Here is a 16,927-nt window from a genome sequence, read left to right on the forward strand (position 1 = left end):
TTGCAGACCTCAGTCACAAACACACACTGTACCAGGAGTCAGGAGCCCTGGTTCTAGCAGTGTGACTTTATACAAGTTACTTCACGTCTGGTTTTACTCTCAGTGTTTACAAAATGAACTAGTTGGATGATTGGTGATGATTCAACAAAGGCCCTCTGGTATTGTATAACCTTATGGGGCCAGGAAGATTCAGAGAGGAGAGAAGAGAAGCTCGCCTGGGAATGGGTCAAAGGAGTAAGTAGCTGGCCTTGGTTAAGGAGAGGTGGGGGCAAGTCAGAGAAGATTCCCAGAGGAGGAAGACTCAGGTCTTGAAAGATGAACGGGAATTTTCAAGAATGAGCAGGTTAGGCTCTCTGGACAGCGGGAATAAACAAAGGCTCAGAGGTGTGACCAGGGGCCTGTGAGTGTGGCAGGAGCCAAGATTGGTGTAAGCGAGGAGAAGCCACAGAATGTGAGTCTGGAGAGTGAGCAGGGCCAGACGGTGAAGGGGTGTATGTGACTAAGGAGTTGGGATTGTGTTCTAAGGGAAAGCAGAACGATTGAAAGTTTTGTGGTTTTTAAAAAATTTTTATTGGGGTACAGTCGATTTACAATGTTGTATTAGTTTCAGGTGTACAGTGGTACAGTCACTATGGAGAACAGTATGGAGGTTCCTTAAAAACCTAAAAATAGAGCTACCATACGACCCAGCAATCCCACTACTGGGCATATACCCAGAGAAAACCACTGGCGGTTTTAAGTTAGAGAACTAACAGATTCAGATGTTTAGAAAGCTCACTGTGATGGCAGTGTTGAGAATATTCGAGAGGGCCAGGCAGGAAGCAGGGAGACCAATGAGAAGACGCTGTTGTAACCCCGAGGGAGAGTGAGACTTGAGGTAGGGGGTACTCCAACACGGAGAATGCAGACAGAGTTGTCAGGAGGCCGCGGCTGGCTGACTGATTCCGGGAGAGGCAGAGGTGCCTGACCAACTGGGAAGACCCACTGAGACCAGGGCGGAGAGCCAGCTTGGATGGGGAAATCATGGATTCTGGACTGGTCATGTCTGGTTTGAGATGCCATTCACTTCATTCCTGAAGTGGATTTTCTGACAGGCAGTAAGATGTAGCGTGTCTAACACTCAGGAGGTAGGTCTGGGTGAAAGACGTGTTTGAGAGCTACGTTCTCTGAAATCATGGGTTTGGATGAGACCACCAGTGAGGAACTGTAGGGTTAAAAGAGAGAAGAGGGGCTTCCCTGGGGGCGCAGTGGCTGAGAATCCGCCTGCCAATGCAGGCGACACGGGTTCGAGCCCTGGTCTGGGAAGATCCCACATGCCACGGAGCAACCACAACCACTGAGCCTGCGTTCTAGAGCCCGCGAGCCACAGCTACTGAGCCTGTGCTCCACAACAAGAGAAGCCACTGCTCGCTGCAACTAGAGAAAGCCCACACACACAGCAATGAAGACCCAATGCAGCCAAAGATAAATAAATAAATAAATATTTAAATTTAAAAAAAAAAGGGAGAAGAGGACCAAGGCTGGGCCTTAGGGCACCAGGACTTAAGGTGCACGTGGAAGAGAAGGAGCCAACAATAGGCAAGCTGAAAACAATGGCCAGGGAACGGGAAGACGAGGACCGAGGTGTTCTTCTCGTTTATATCTTTCTTTCTTACAGGTGGAGGACCAGACAGAACATCACATTTGGTTATTTGGGAAAGAGAAGGATCTCTTTGGATATATCCAGGTAGGAATGAAGGGGGTGGGAGGCGGAAGGATGAGAGTGGGGCTGGGGAGTAGGGAACAGTGCCCAGGGTGAATTGGGAAGTGAGGGGAAAATGCCATATAATCACTTACACTACTGGAAAAAGACATGTGAGACACTTTAGACCTAGACCTAGAGTGAAATGTTCACCATTTAGTTGGTGACATAGGTGGAATTGTCATTAATCACAGGGACATAGAATCATCTCCTTCTAGCTGGCTCTCCTTACGACAATTCAAATATAGGTCTCGAAGGGATAGGTTAGAATCATCTAGATACGCTTTGGCTCTGCATATTGTCAGAAGCAAAGTATTTTTAGTGATGAGCCAGAGATCACCACAATCAAGCCAGCAGTAGTCAGCTTCCAGGCAGGCTGCACACTCAGCTCTGCCTTGATACAAGTCATGTGCACCAAGGGCCACAAGGGGTGGACCTGGATGGGATTCTTTGAACCTGCACCCCAGACATATGGTCATATGTGGCTATCTCGCTTCACAAGAGGGCAGTTATGTCCAATTCTATACTCTTTGCAATCTGACCTTCAGACAAGTGACTTAAAGTGGGTTGTTGGTTTGGGGGAGGGGAACTGTAGTGTAGGTATCAAAATAAACCCTTTCTCTGTGCCACGCAATCCCGCGGATAAGGCTAACTCCCCAGGTGTGAGTTGCTGAGCACACCTTTTATCAACAGCTGTTCAGTGGCTCTGCTAAAAAGGTAATGCCCACAGTTAATGGCTTCAAGAGTTACAATGCAGCATACACTTAAGTGAGAACAGGGCACCTGAGAAACTTCAGCCGAGTTTTTCAGGAAGAATACATTGATTTTCAGACCTTCGGAATTTACTGCTGACACTCAGAGAAGGTGCCTTCTTTGACAGTCAGGAACATCATCCAACATGAAGCTGCCTGGCACCTGAGAGGTGAGCTGGTCACCAGGCTGCACCCTTGCCACCCTCACCCCCCCCCTTCCAGACTGCCACTCTGGAAACAAAGACTCCTTCTTTTCCTCCAGTGTAGCTTGTACTTCCTTTTAGTTCTTTTGCCCTCTGGACCCTGCCTACCTCAGGGACTTTAAACTTGCTTTGTACTCTTTGCTTGAACTCTTTCTTTGCAGATATCCCTATGGCTCACCTACTTTCTCTAGGTATCTGTCCAATTATCACCTTACTATTAGATCATATGGAATATCAAACCCAATTTTAAAATGGCAGCCCCCTGAACTGGTTCAGTTTCTGGACTGTCTCATTTTCATGCACATGTGGACCTTAAAGCACATCACAATGACTCAGAACTGGAACTTTGTTCTTTTCTCTATTTTTGCCCAGAAAACTTTTGTTTATACCAAAGTTTACTTAAGTTTGGGGATAGATAGATGGGGTGGTTTGCATCACAGCGCAGCAAACAATTTCAAATGGAATATTAAACATCCCTATTCTTAGGAATATTTGGCCACTCAGCTCTGGGGAAATTTTTTGCAGGGATGTACCACCCCTTTCAATAACCTCACCCCTCTTCATGTTACTGTCACCCCTCTTCCTTCTCTCATCCTCTTTCTGCTCCAACTCATTTTTCCCTTAGGAACTCAGATTTTTTTAAATCTGAGTTTATCTCTCTCCAGATCCTACTCACAAACCCCAGACCCATCTTTCAGATCTAAGCCTGTTAACATGCACATCTGAATGAAAGTGTCTTTCATGTAATAAGAGCCCTCCTCCTCTGACTGCAGCTATATATGTTAACAACAATAGAAGGTGGGAGCTGGGAGAAATGAGTGGAGGGGCTCAAAGGTAAAAAGAAAAATGTAGCAAGGGTTTATCTCTGTTATGGTGTGGAAGAAATTCAGTCCTGGGCTACATTGCAGGGTGGTTGGTGGGTCCATTCATCTCTGTTTTTTGTAAACCCAAGAAGCCCTTCTTTTCTTTGTATGAGTTCATCATACATTGTCCTGAATACAAATGAGGTGACTCCACCAGAAGAAGTTCTGGGACATAAAGATAATTTGGCAAATGTAAATGTCATCAAAGTAGTAATGTCATCAGGGCCCTTAGGTGAAGGAGGTAATAGCATAAGACATCCACACAAGTCAGCCTCAGAGAAGGGCGACATTTACTTGAGTGTTTGCTTACATGCTTTACAGTCTAGAGGTGCAAGGAGTGCTGAGCCAAGTCTCCTTACCTGTTTGTCAGAGGCTGTAGGCAGCCGGCAAAGCTAAGCACACAGTAGGTGTTCCATACATCCGACAGGGTGAAGGGAGAGACGAGGACAGGGTAAGTTCAGCTTCACTGGGGTGTTTGGATGATTCACAGGCTCCAGTAGCAGAGCATGGAGGAAAAGACAGAGGTGGGAGGGTGGGAGTGTGGACTCTATTTTCCACAACCCGGGTAGGAGTGGGACCATGCAGGACACTGTCAGGATGGCGGAGACATTAGACACGTTTGGCTTTAGCACTTCCTCAAAAAGAAATGTGTGTGGACAGACACATGCTGAGTAAATGCATTCTCAGTTCTCCTTCAATGGTGCCAAACCAATGGCATGATGGTATTTGGCTGGGATTGATTATCCAAAAGCATGATGAACATCATATATGTGCCTGAATCAGGGTGGGCTAACTAAAGTGTTGATTTTTTTCTCCTGCCTGGAATTTGAGTATCTTCTTTGGCACTTTATCCTTCTCACTTTATCCTTCTCAGGTGCTGGCTGAAACCTGGGCTTCAGAATGAGAGAGAACCTGTATTCACCACTAACTGGCTGGGTGATCTTGAACAAGGTACTTAATTCCTCTGAACCTCTATGTCTTGAGCTAAAAAGTAGAGAGAATGCCACCCAGCTGATAGAATTTATTGTGGCGATAAATTAGAGTATGCGGACGTACCTAAGCAGAGCTTTGGTCACAGAGGGAGCTCCTGATGAGGGATAGTTCCTCTGGCTGAACAAATAACAAAGAAATTAATTGCTGCTTCTCAAGCTTTCAAACTGCTGAAGTAAGCACATGTGCAAAGTGCTACAGACACAAGAGAGCGCACCTAACTCTGAGGAGATGGAAGGGCCTCAGGCAGGAGGTGACAAGTGAGTGGGTACTGATGGGGCAGCAGAGGTGGGGCGAGTGGAAAGAAGCAGAAAGCATTTAGGCAGAGGGACCATCACCCAGAACAGACAGGCAACTCGAAAGTAATTTACAGACTCTGGAAATAAAAGGACGCTTCACATGACTGAGAAAAAAAAGGGGTGGGTGGGTGGTGACTGGTGAGCCTGGGAAGGAAAGCTGGACATCCTGGGATGTGGAGACAGATTCTGAGCTGGCAGCTGGCACAGTCAGGTCTCTGTTTAGAGGGAAACCTGGCCAATGCAGAGTATGAACTGGAGTTGGGGGAGGTTGGAGACTGGGAGATTTATTATAATTATTTAATTTTGTCACTAGCAGCAATAACAACTACTTTTTTTGGAGCATCTGTAATCTGTCCGGTGGAACACTTACACAGCTTTCGTGTTTCATCCCTGACCCCAGCTCTATGAGGGGGACACCTTTATTCCCAATTACAGTTGAGGAAACTGAGATACAAAGAGGTTAAGGACCTTGCCAGGTCACATGATGAGTAATTTCTGCAGCTGGAATTCGAACCCAGGTGTGTGTCTGACTCCCAGGCCTGTGCTATCCTGCTGCTGCTGGTCAACAAACAGATGGAGAAGGGAGTCCTACCTTTGAGCCACAGGTCAGTGGTGGGGCCTCTGCTGCCCTTTTCAGAGCTCTGATGACAACTGCCTTCCTTCCTGTTCCTCACCCACATTTGTGGCTACAGAGACCTGCCCACCTGGAGTGGCCTTACCACCTCACTTTTTACCCATCCCATAAAGACACACACACACACACACACACACACACACGCGCGCGCTCGCGCATACCGTATTTTGACCCTCAATGTTACTTTTGTTTAAACTACATCCTAATTCTGCCTCACTTCTTGGATACTATGGTTTTACTGAATCTTCCCTCAGTGTCTGCAGTTTGGACTGCCCCCTCTACCTGCTCCAGCCTAGTAAAGACCCAGACTCTTGGCCCTCAGCCTTCCTAGTCTGACTATCCTGAAATAATGTTCAGGCTATACCCATTCCAGTCCCAAGATGTGAAACAATTATTGTATATTTAGTTCACCTCAAGTTTAGAGGAAAGGTCACAAAACTGAGGGTCGAAACATCTTGGTTCAACCCCCAGCTCTGCCACTTCCTGGCAGCGTGCCTTGGGCAGATTCCAGAATTTTCATGAATGTACTAATTAGGATACTTGAGAACAAGCAACAAAAACCTACTCTTGTGTATGTAAAATTCATGGAAAGGACACAAATAGCTCACAGAATCAAGTAGTCAAATGACCTGGCCTTGGGAAGGACAGGAAGAGAGAGCCCTCTAGGGGTCTCAGTAGCAGTGACTTATAGTCTCTCCAGGGTTGGCCGATAGGCCCCCCTTTCTGTGTCATGATGGTCATCTGGATTATAATCTCCAGGGGATTGCTTGCCTTGGGTCAAGTGACCATGTTCCTTGATGTCCCTATGACTGACAACACACTGGAATCACATGGCATGAGGAAGGAACATTTTCCCCAAGGAAAAGCAGAACACTACTCTTAGCATAAGAAGAAAGGGAATCTGGGCAAGCGTGAAAAATCATTATTCTCTACTCTGAGACTCAGCTGCCATGTAAAAAGGGATGTGGTGTGATGTGGGAATACTGTGCCTATTCAAAAGATTGCTGTTTTAAGGATCACATCAACTGTGAATAATTATTCCAACTGCAAGACAATAGACAATGTAAAGGTTGATATTTTTTCTTATACATTAAAAAGCAGAGCTAGATTTTAAAGGACTTCTACCTTAAAATGTTAAAGGACTCTTTACTCCCTTCCCCTCCCTGAAGTCAATTAAAAACTACAAAAGGAATGAAAAACAGAGAAATTGCTATCTTCAGAAAAACTAGTGAAAAAATCACCTGTTAAGTCCCCAAACAAAAATGTTCAAGAAAAATAAAATCTTCCAAGCAGAAACATGTCTTTACAGATAATGTGTAGAATACAGAGTTCTCAAATGGTAGTTGGTACAAAGGTCCATCCAGTGATTGCTGACACAAATTTTCAATGCCTATGGGTGTGAGAGGGCCCCAGGAGCATCCCTGAATCCATTCCACATTCCAGGATGGCAGAAGAGACAGGGAAGGATGCACTACAGATGCGTCACCTCTTAAAGACACTACTGGAAGGACAGTGGGAAAAGGAGAGAAAACAAGCAACAGCAGGTTTGCTCTTGTAGTGATCTGGACAAATCACCACAGAGAACACCTGTTACATAGCGGGCTTCATGATACATCATTCTTATCGTATCTTACCTTAAAGGAACAACACCAAAAGCTGAATAGATGTATTCCTAGGCAGAAGAGGCAGCATACGGAGAAAGAAGGCATTGTGAGACAATGCACCCAAACTGAAGTTGCCAACCAGCCCATCCCTCTGCCTTCCATGCCTTCCAACACTATTCTCTAGTAACTGGCTCTCCCTGATGGATTGGCCCCCTTCAGTGATGAATAATTATCAGAAACAATCCAGCATGAGATCTATACTTAGGTAACAACCAGAGAGAGAGGGAGAGAGAAGAAGTTGATCAAATAAAAATATAGATGAAGGACAAATTTCCTAATATCCCACCAAATGAGAAAAATTCAAACAAGTACTTTTCCATGGGCATCAACTAAATAAACATAGGCTCTTGAAGAAAGAGCTGAAGAAAGAGGCAAAAGAGAATAAGAAATTGTGGGACAAGAGAATTAGTTGATAGTAAGCAGAAAAAGTTCAGAAGAGAGGTTGAAGAAGGAAATAAAACCATCAACAAAATGAAATGAAATTTTAATTATGAGACAACATTTTCACCTATCAGAATGAGAAAGATTAAACTATCAGATAATACATACTGTTACCAAAGTTATAAGTGGACAGCACACCACAGTATTCTAAGTGGGAATGTCAGAGGCCAATTTGGCAGTATTAACATTAGAACGTTACAAGCACAAAAATGCTCTTGCAGCAGTCTTTTTAATAGCAAAATTTTGCAAACAACTTAAATGTGCACTAAAAGGAGATTGGTTAAATTTTGATAAACTCAAACAAAAGAATTTTATACAGTCGTTAAAAAGAACAAGGTGCTTATAAGCAAATATCAGCTAAATTGCCAATTAGGTTTAAAACACGAGTTGCAGAACAGCATGTATAAAAGGAATTCATTTGTGTAAAATGAAAAAGGATATATATTATATTCATTTTTATGTTTAAATGTTTGCACATGCATAGAAGTTTCTGGAGACTTACATAAGAAACTGTTGCTAGTGCTCCTCTGTGGTGAGTGGGCTTGGAAGTGAGATGGAGAGAAGCCTCTTTTCAATGGATAGACCTTTGCACTTAAAAAAAAGTACTATACGTAAGTGTCAATTTTTAATTTAATTAACTACTACAAAATGAAATAGAAAGGAAACTGATTTTTATGGAGGGAAACAATGTTTTTATGTACATTCCTACAAGCACGTCACACTTGCATCTGTTTTGCTCCCCAGAGAGACACTGACACCATGAATGTGCATCTCAATAGACTCATTTGACAGCATCAAGAATTTTGCAAAACACTGACTGGAGAAGGTTGGAGGAGGCCACGCAGACAGAGGGAAGGGGTGAGGAAGGTACTTTCCACTTTACCAGGTTATGAAAATTAGCATTTTGATTTTCTTCTTTACAAAATAATTAGGGAAATAAATTCATGTATAGCATTAAGATTAAATACTTGAGGTTGCCAAAGAGAGAGAGACCAGTTTGAATGTGCTTCCATCCTGAGCCGAATTGTGCCAGGTGGTGGGGCTGTGAGAAGAGTAAAACACATTCACTCTCAGAAAACGATTCTAAGGCTACTAGGGGAGGCACACAAGTGAACAAATAATCAAAAAGTGATTCCGTAAGCGTTATGATAGCTGAGCTCTGCTCAAAGCACAAAAGCACAAAAGTAGAATAAGGGCTCCTTAGATCACCAGGTGGGGCTGGGACAAGGTATCCTCTCTCATCTACCAATGCTTCCCATCAGAAGCTGAAAGAAGGAGAGAAAGAGGCCCACACTTCATTTGACTGAACAATTCATGACCCTTCTCCATAGGATTTCTTTCCAAGCACAGTATATTCCATAAAAAAAAATAATAATAACCCTAGGTTAGCAAATTTTTTCAGGAGGAGAATCTCCACCGTATCCTTCATAAGAAATTTTAGAATTAGAGTCTGCCTGGGGCTCCCTACAGCTGCGATGAAGGGGCAGCATTTCACAAGGTGGCTCAGCTCCTATGTCCTTCCTGGAAGGGAACATCAATGGTACTGACCCCCTCCTTTGGCCCTGTGGGGAGGGAAGAGGGTGGCTAAATGTCTTGTTCTTCCTCTGGTCTGTCTCTCCAGTTTAAGTGACCTGAGGAGTTGTGAACTTCACTAGGGATGGAGGAGGGGAAAGAAAACTCGAGCGTAAGCCTTAGTAGAAGGCGGGGGTGATGAGGGAGAGTAGCTTGAGATAATCAAAAGTTTAAAAATGTAATCAATACTTGTGAGATTCTCACGGTTAGCAAAGTGCTTCATATGCATTATCTCCACTGAGTCTCTGAGCATTGCTGTAAGTTATATGCTTATCAGGCCCACCTTATAAATGAGGAAATGAAGGCCTAAGTGGATACCAGACCTCTCTAAAGACTCAGCTAGTAACTGGCTGGGCTGAGATCCAAACCAGGCCCTGCCCTCCAGAGGGACTGTTCTTTGCCCCGCACTGTGCTGGCAGTCATGCGAGCTGAGGGTCCCGAGAGGAGAGGAGAGAGATCGGTGTGGATGAGGAAGTAAGAAATAGGGTGGTGAGGCAGCTTCTCTGTCTGCAGTGTTGTCTCAGGACGGGCTCTGAGGAGAGCTGCCAACCCTACATGTCTGAAAAGACAAAACCAGCCAAGAGTGAAAATCCATCCCGCTGAGGAGTTTAAAAAATAATTTCAAGCTGGAAATTACATTTCATCTTTTCATCCCCTAAAGTTCAGAATTCAACTCCCCACAGTTGCCTTGACTTAAAAGTAAGTGATTCCATCATCACAATCCAATACACAGTGAGTCGGAAGTCCTGAGCATCCATGCTGAAAAAGGCCCGCTGACTTGGCACGTCCTGGCAAATAAAATAGGAGACTGCACATCCGTCAGGCATCTGGGCCCGTTTTCATCACTCATTATTATTAAAGAAGAAATAGAATTGTGCTCATGTGTAGACAGTGGATAAAACTAATCTCTGCAGTAAGATATCCAGAGACTGAGAGGTTCTTTTTTTTTTTTTAACATCTTTATTGGAGTATAATTGCTTTACAATGGTGTGTTAGTTTCTGCTTTATAACGAAGTGAATCAGTTATACATATACATATGTCCCCATATCTCTTCCCTCTTGCATCTCCCTCCCTCCCACCCTCCCTATCCCACCCCTCTAGGTGGTCACAAAGCACCGAGCTGATCTCCCTGTGCTATGCGGTTCTTTATCACTAGTTTCCTGGGAAATAGTCTTTTCTAAATCTAAGGGCCAGCAAGACAAAGATAATGACCACTAAGATTTTCTAAGCTCTGTTTCTGCCCAGAAAGCTACAAACCCGATCAGAGAGAGGTAGTTGGTTAAAAGGGAGAGTTGGGTTGGAGTCATTCAGACTGGGTTTAAGCCCTACCTCTTCCCATTCACAAGTGCTATGACCCCTGGCAAATTATTTCTCTTCCTGAGCTTTGATCTACCCTGAGGTTTGATTTACTCACTTCCTAGGTCTTACTGTGAGGATCAAACAAAATAGCCTAGGTAATCAATAGCAGCTTGAACTTATGTGCTCAATCAATTACATTTACTTTAATCAAAGTCATAACTCAGTAGGAAACAAAAGACCTTGATTAGGGCGAATAGACCCAGTTATCCAAGAGACATTCTGATCAGAAAGAGCCTAAAGCAGAAGCTGGTGAAGGTGAGAAGGAGCAGAAGTGAGGTGACACCTAGAATCATTAGCATTCTCCTTCTGTTGCCCCAGAGGTAAGGCCCCAGGAGGAGCCGGCAGGGGTGGAGCCAGGGCAGGGGGAGACACTGATTCACAGCTGGCCACGTGCCAGCTCCAGCCAGGAATGTTGACAGAGTAAACTGGTCAAGGAGACAGGAGGAGGAGGATACCATTTCTCTGCTGGGGCTGCCAGAAACACATCCTAGGATCCTGGCAGGCTGAGGGCCCACAATACCTAGCAGGGGCCTGTTGCCAAGGATGTGAAAATTAGAAGCAAAACAAAGAGGCAGCCTGGGGATGGGCTGCTGGGGTGTGGAGAAAAGCATTCTTTTTTTTTTCTGTAGATGTTCCTTTTTTTTTTTTTTTGACATCTTCATTGGAGTATAATTGCTTTACATTGTTGTATAATTGCTTTACATTGTTGTGTTAGTTTCTGCTGTATAACAAAGTGAATCAGCTATATGTATACTTATATCCCCATATCCCTCTTGCGTCTCTCTCCCACCCTCCCTATCCCACCCCTCTAGGGGGTCACAGAGCACCAAGCTGATCTCCCTGTGCTATGTGGCTGCTTCCCACTAGCTATCTGTTTTACATTTGGTAGTGTGTATATGTCCATGCCACTCTCTCACTTCATCCCAGCTTACTGTTCCCCTTCCCCGTGTCCTCAAGTCCATTCTCTACGTGTGTCTTTATTCCTGTCCTACCCCTAGGTTCTTCAGAACTTTTTTTTTTTTTTTAGATTCCATATATATGTGTTAGTGTACAGTATTTGTTTTTCTCTTTCTGACTTACTTCACTCTGTTTGACAGATTCTAGGTCCATCCACCTCAGTCATGTACCACAATGTTCATTGCAGCACTATTTACAATAGCCAGAATATGGAAGCAACCTAAGTGTCCATCGATAGCTGAATGGATAAAGAAGGTGTGACTCAGCCATAAAAAGCCTTCTTTTAACGTGATCTGAGAGCCATCCAAGGATACTTATGATGAGCTCTTTCCGTGATCAGGCCAATTAAGCTATCATTGATATTATAAAATACCCATGTAATCAGCCAGGCTTCGGGGTGTGGGAGCAGATGGTGGGACCCATTCTCTATGTATACTAAGTTAGCTCCCCAGAGAGCTGGACTGTAGCCTGGCCCTTTACAGAAACGGTTTCCCTGAGTCATGGTCTAATGTTAATCTCAAGGCTCTTATTAAAAGTCTAATAGCCCCAGGAAGGCTGTTTCCTACACTGTTCATCATGTCATTCAAATTCTTTAAAATAAAAACAAAAAACAAAAAAACAAAAAAAAACACTTCCACTTGGCAAATTCCTTTCAGAGCTGACAGGAACAGTAGAAAGGGCATCGATTTTTTTTTTTTTTTTTTTTTTTTTTAATTTTTGGCTGTGCTGGGTCTTTGTTTCTGTGCGAGGGCTTCCTCCAGTTGCGGCAAGCGGGGGCCACTCTTCATCGCAGTGCGCGGGCCTCTCACTATCGCGGCCTCTTGTTGGGGAGCGCAGGCTCAGTAGTTGTGGCTCACGGGCCCAGTTGCTCCGTGGCATGTGGGATCTTCCCAGACCAGGGCTCGAACCCGTGTCCCCTGCATTGGGAGGCGGATTCTCAACCACTGCACCACCAGGGAAGCCCGGCATCGACTTGTTGATTAAGGAGACCTTGATTGGAATCCCGGCTCTTCCATGCACTATTGACACTCTGACAAACGGTGTGCCTTTGTTCCTTAAATGGAGATAGTAACACTACCTGGAGGGGGTGTTATAGGAATTGCAGGTGCTGTTTATTGGATGTTTACAATGTGCAAAGCACTCTGCTAGAGCCTAATAAGCATCTCACTGAATTCTCACAGCAAATGTGTGAGTGAGTGCAAGATCAACATCTCCCCAGCTCAGAGATAAGGGATTGCAGCCCTGAGGTAGAAGGTAAGTTGCCCAGTATCTCCCAGCAAGTGGAGACCAAGTTGATGCACTTGAAAGCTCTTGGCAGTTATTAAGTGCGTGCTAAGTAAATGTCAGCTGCCTTGTCCTGTTCCCCTTAAAGACCTGAAATATTCCCTTTTTAATGATAGAAAGACTGAGTTCTAGTCTTTCGTGTTTTCCCCTCTTTGGCTCACAAGCAATTCAATGCAATGTTCGAACACAGTAACTCTGATTCGTGAGTATTTAATCCCCTCCCAATTTGCTCATGGTTTTGTAGTTTCTATTTTAAGAGCTCTATTATAGACATGTTTGTTGTAAGCCATTTTACATTCTTTTGGAAACAGATAGGTTACAAATCCAGGGTCCTTAGATGAGTAACTAGCTGCAAGATGACCACAGACCTGATTGTAAAATAAGTTATTTTTTTAAAATGCAAATGTACTAGAATTCCTGAATCCAAATAAGGGCTGCCCTTTAAAAGGGAAATCTCCAGAGGCTAAAGGCATAATCCAGTGATTAATAATTCAAAACATTAAAATGACTCCTCTTTGGGAATTGCCTTTAATATCTATGGCTTAAGTTTTACATCTTTAAAATGATGGCAAATTCACTTTGGGGGTGGGGAGTTTAATTTTTAGAAACATAACAGTCATTCAGAACTAAAACTCTAGACAAAGATGAGTGATTAAACTGGGAAAGGTAGACTTTGGTCCAAAGCCAAATGACTATTTAAAATATGTCACAAATAAACTTTCTCATGGGGTTTATGAATCGGCTATAAAGACTTTGTCAAATCCTAACCAGCAGACAGACACTTCAGAGGAATTTGCCTAGAAAGCCACTGAGAATAAGATGGTCACTTGTGAAGGTGGGGACCGCCCTTCTGGCAGCAAGATGATTGGAGGTGGGAGGGTCCCCATGAGGGAGGCCAGGAGGGCCATGGGTAGATGGGCTCAGTGTGGCCAGAGGGCATTTGAATTAGGCTTCTTAGACGCAGGGGAGCATGGAGAGGGTGATGCTAGAAGTCATCGGACACCGGCTTCCTCGTTTAGTACAGATCAGATTGCTATGGAGAGAAACATCAGGAACTCTCATTTAAAGGGCCAGATTTGAGTGAAAGAGGAAGGAAGTTCAATACTGAGGCAGCAAGTGCAAAGACAGGAGGGAGAGTCTCAGGCTAATCTCAGGAGAGTCACTGGCACCTGAGCTAAGTGTCACAGCATCCTCACGTATCATGACTCTGAGACACGGGGTTTATCATGCCTAGATCGAGTTAAGCAGTAATTTTCATTGTGCAAAGGACTTTTATGTTCCTGTTTCAATGAACCCTTATAACACTGTGGGGTAGGTAATGTTATGAAACCCATTTGGTAGTCAGAAGGATGAGACTTAGATAAATTAGTTAACCAATTCTTCAAAGTCACTCAACTTATTAGTAACTAAACTGTTAACAGAACCTTGATCTGTGGTCCTCAACTTCTGAATTTAACTAATTTTCTTTTCTCTTTATCAACAAAAACGTATGAATTCTGAGTTATTTTCTACAAAGAAATGATCATAGTGACTTTAGCAGTCTTGATTAGCATTTCAGAGATCATATTTAAAAATAGCTTCAAAAATTAGGGAAGCCTCTACCTGACCCCTTGTGTCTGAAAACCTAAGAAAACATGCTCACTTTGTTACGATGTTGAATTGCCCATCACCCTCTTCCTCTTGAATGAAGCAGAAAGGCCACAAATAACATTCCTGGTGATTATAAGCTGTGCCTCCTTTTCTAAGATACTCACAATCTTCAGTGAGCAGCCAGCTAGTCTTCCTAAAATGTGCCCCATGGCAGAGACCCCATGAGTCAGACTGGTCAACCCAATCTAGCTAATTACCTACAAGCTGCAGAGCCCAAGGTCACGATCAAGCTTTCCCGACTCCCTTCCTGCTCACCTCTCAGCTATCCAAACAGGAGCCCAGTATTTGAGCTCCGGCAGCCTTGACACTCAAAACAAGTCATTTTACCCCTAATCCCGAGTTTGAGCCAAATCCCTGAAAAATGCAAGGAAAGTTTCAAGTGTGTACTCCTCAAGAAAGAGTTTTCTCACTAATTTCTCAAATTGTTCTCAACATAGGTGTGTTATCTGCAACAAAGGTGGTATTTAGGAAGGACCTGAAGTGGATGAAGGAAAGAAAAGGGGAAAGATGAAAGGAAGGAAGAGGAAGGAAGGAGAGAGGTAGGGAAGGAAAGGAAAAAGGAAGGAGGCAGAGAAGGAGAGGGTGTCAGGAGGGAAACCTGCGTCCTGTACCACATCCAGGTGGGTCTGTTCATCAGTCCCTGTTCCTGGACTTTCCGGCGAGGCAAAGAAATAGTAATGTCGGCACCAGCCTGCTCTCCTGTTTTCAGTCCTTAATGATTTTAATGAAGAACAGTTATGAAAATACATGGTTTGTGTTCTCAAAAACGGCCAAGGAACAGAGAAAAATGAAGACGGGGAGTTGCTTCTACCCAGAGGCATTTTCACCAGTGATTCTTGGCTTACTTTCTCTCCATGAACTATGCCCACCTCAGGAGATTTCATCTGGGCAAAACAGAGATCCAAAAAAAAAAAGACACCCACTAGGCCTCGTGGAGTCTGATTGCCAGTTGTACTTTCTCTCCTGGGGCTGTGTTTACTGAGGAGATGGTGGAAGTCATAATTTTCCTAAGGACAAGCATATCTTCCCTGTAAGTTCTTCTGCCAATCTGTCCCCATGACTATGCTGACACTGTCATCTATAGTCAGCTAGATGCCAGGAGATACTTTCCATGCTATGGCTTATGTAGGTTTTTGCCTCATACATCATTTTGCAATTATTTATTGATTGTCTTCCATGTGGCAGGCACTGTGCATTATTCCTCATCCCTTCCTGCTCAGCAGCACCGTGGAAGAAAGCAGAAGTCTGTGGCTGTGAGCGATGCCTCCCAATGGCCTTTTGCTCATTTAGAACCTCCTGGACTTCTTCCCAGGCACCTGTGGAGGGCAGCAGAACCCTTGAACCCACCCGGAGCAAGCTCTACAATGGTGCCTAATTACTAACACACAAAGTCAAGACTCCTTTACCTGACTTTCAAGACTTGCATCATTCAGCTGTACCAGCCTAGCCCCTCCCTTCTTGCACAAGTGTGCCAAACTCCTCTCAGCCTTCTGTACCTTCCTTTCATGTTAAGGCCACTGCTAGCCCATATGGTGGCTTTGTAAGCATTAGAAACAAGTATTCCCACCTGAAGACTTCCTTCCACCTGATGGACGATTGTCCAGAATATACTAATTTTGTTAGAACAAAAGCTCTTGTTTTAGAACATTTAACTCTTATCTTCCAGAAAAGTGTCATAATAATATACAAATTATGCCCTCTACCATGTGGACATGCCTCTTTAGATCTTGTGTCTTTGTGGATGCATGACAGTGTGCAGTAGTACTGTGTGTTGCCTCTCCCTCGAGTGGCCCCGTTTCTCATTCCTTCTATACAATTTCTCTGATTCACATCACAAGTTCTTCACAACTATTTCCCTAGTAGCTTATTCATACATTCCACAATTATTACTAGGCACTGGGAATACAGCCGTAAACATGATGGGTGAGGTTGCTGCTCACATAGGGAGAGACTACACGCAAATATTTGTAAACATATTATAGAAAGGGAAAGGGCAATAAAGGAAATAAGAGTGATGAGCTAGCAAGCAATAGGGGGACTTCTTAGGAGGGTTAGGAAAGCTCCCTCTGAAGAACTGATACTTGAATGATGAGAAGTCAGTCATGCAACGATTTGGGGATGAATATTGCAGTTATAAGGAAGAGCAAGGATAAAGGCTACGAGGCAGGACTGTGTTTGGCATGTTCAGGTGCCAGGAAGGATGACCACTATGGGAAGAGTGGTAGGAAATAAAGTCAAAGAGGTAGGCAGGGCCTAGGGCATATGAGGTTTCATAGCTGTGTAAAGGAGTTTGGATTTTATTCTAGGACTTTAAACAGAATTTAAACAAGTTATATGATCTGATTTAACTGTTTTAGAAATCCTCCTGTCTGCTCTGTGGAAAATGAATTGTAGGAGCTAGGATGGATCAGGAAATCAAGTTGGGTGTGGAGCAGTCAGTCTATCTAACGTCTAAGTGTCCCTTCTGATTCTGGCATTCCATGACTCTGACTCACCGATGGTCCCACCATGCATATG

At 44.0% G+C, this 16,927-nt stretch overlaps 1 long non-coding RNA gene across 2 annotated transcripts; it reads left to right on the forward strand.

The window, feature by feature from the left end:
• The first annotated feature begins 888 nt into the window (after nucleotides 1-888).
• Nucleotides 889-16,076, forward strand: LOC137772091 (uncharacterized). 2 transcript variants are annotated; one of them, XR_011075456.1, is made up of 7 exons: nucleotides 889-1,127; nucleotides 1,658-1,726; nucleotides 2,573-2,663; nucleotides 4,434-4,510; nucleotides 5,249-5,453; nucleotides 8,332-8,454; nucleotides 15,596-16,076. It is a non-coding gene; the product is annotated as an uncharacterized lncRNA (long non-coding RNA). The 2 variants fall into 2 exon arrangements; XR_011075457.1 differs by lacking the exon at nucleotides 8,332-8,454.
• The last annotated feature ends 851 nt before the right edge of the window (nucleotides 16,077-16,927 follow it).

Source organism: Eschrichtius robustus, chromosome 11 (assembly GCF_028021215.1).
Source record: "Eschrichtius robustus isolate mEscRob2 chromosome 11, mEscRob2.pri, whole genome shotgun sequence".
Lineage (NCBI taxonomy): Eukaryota > Metazoa > Chordata > Mammalia > Artiodactyla > Eschrichtiidae > Eschrichtius > Eschrichtius robustus.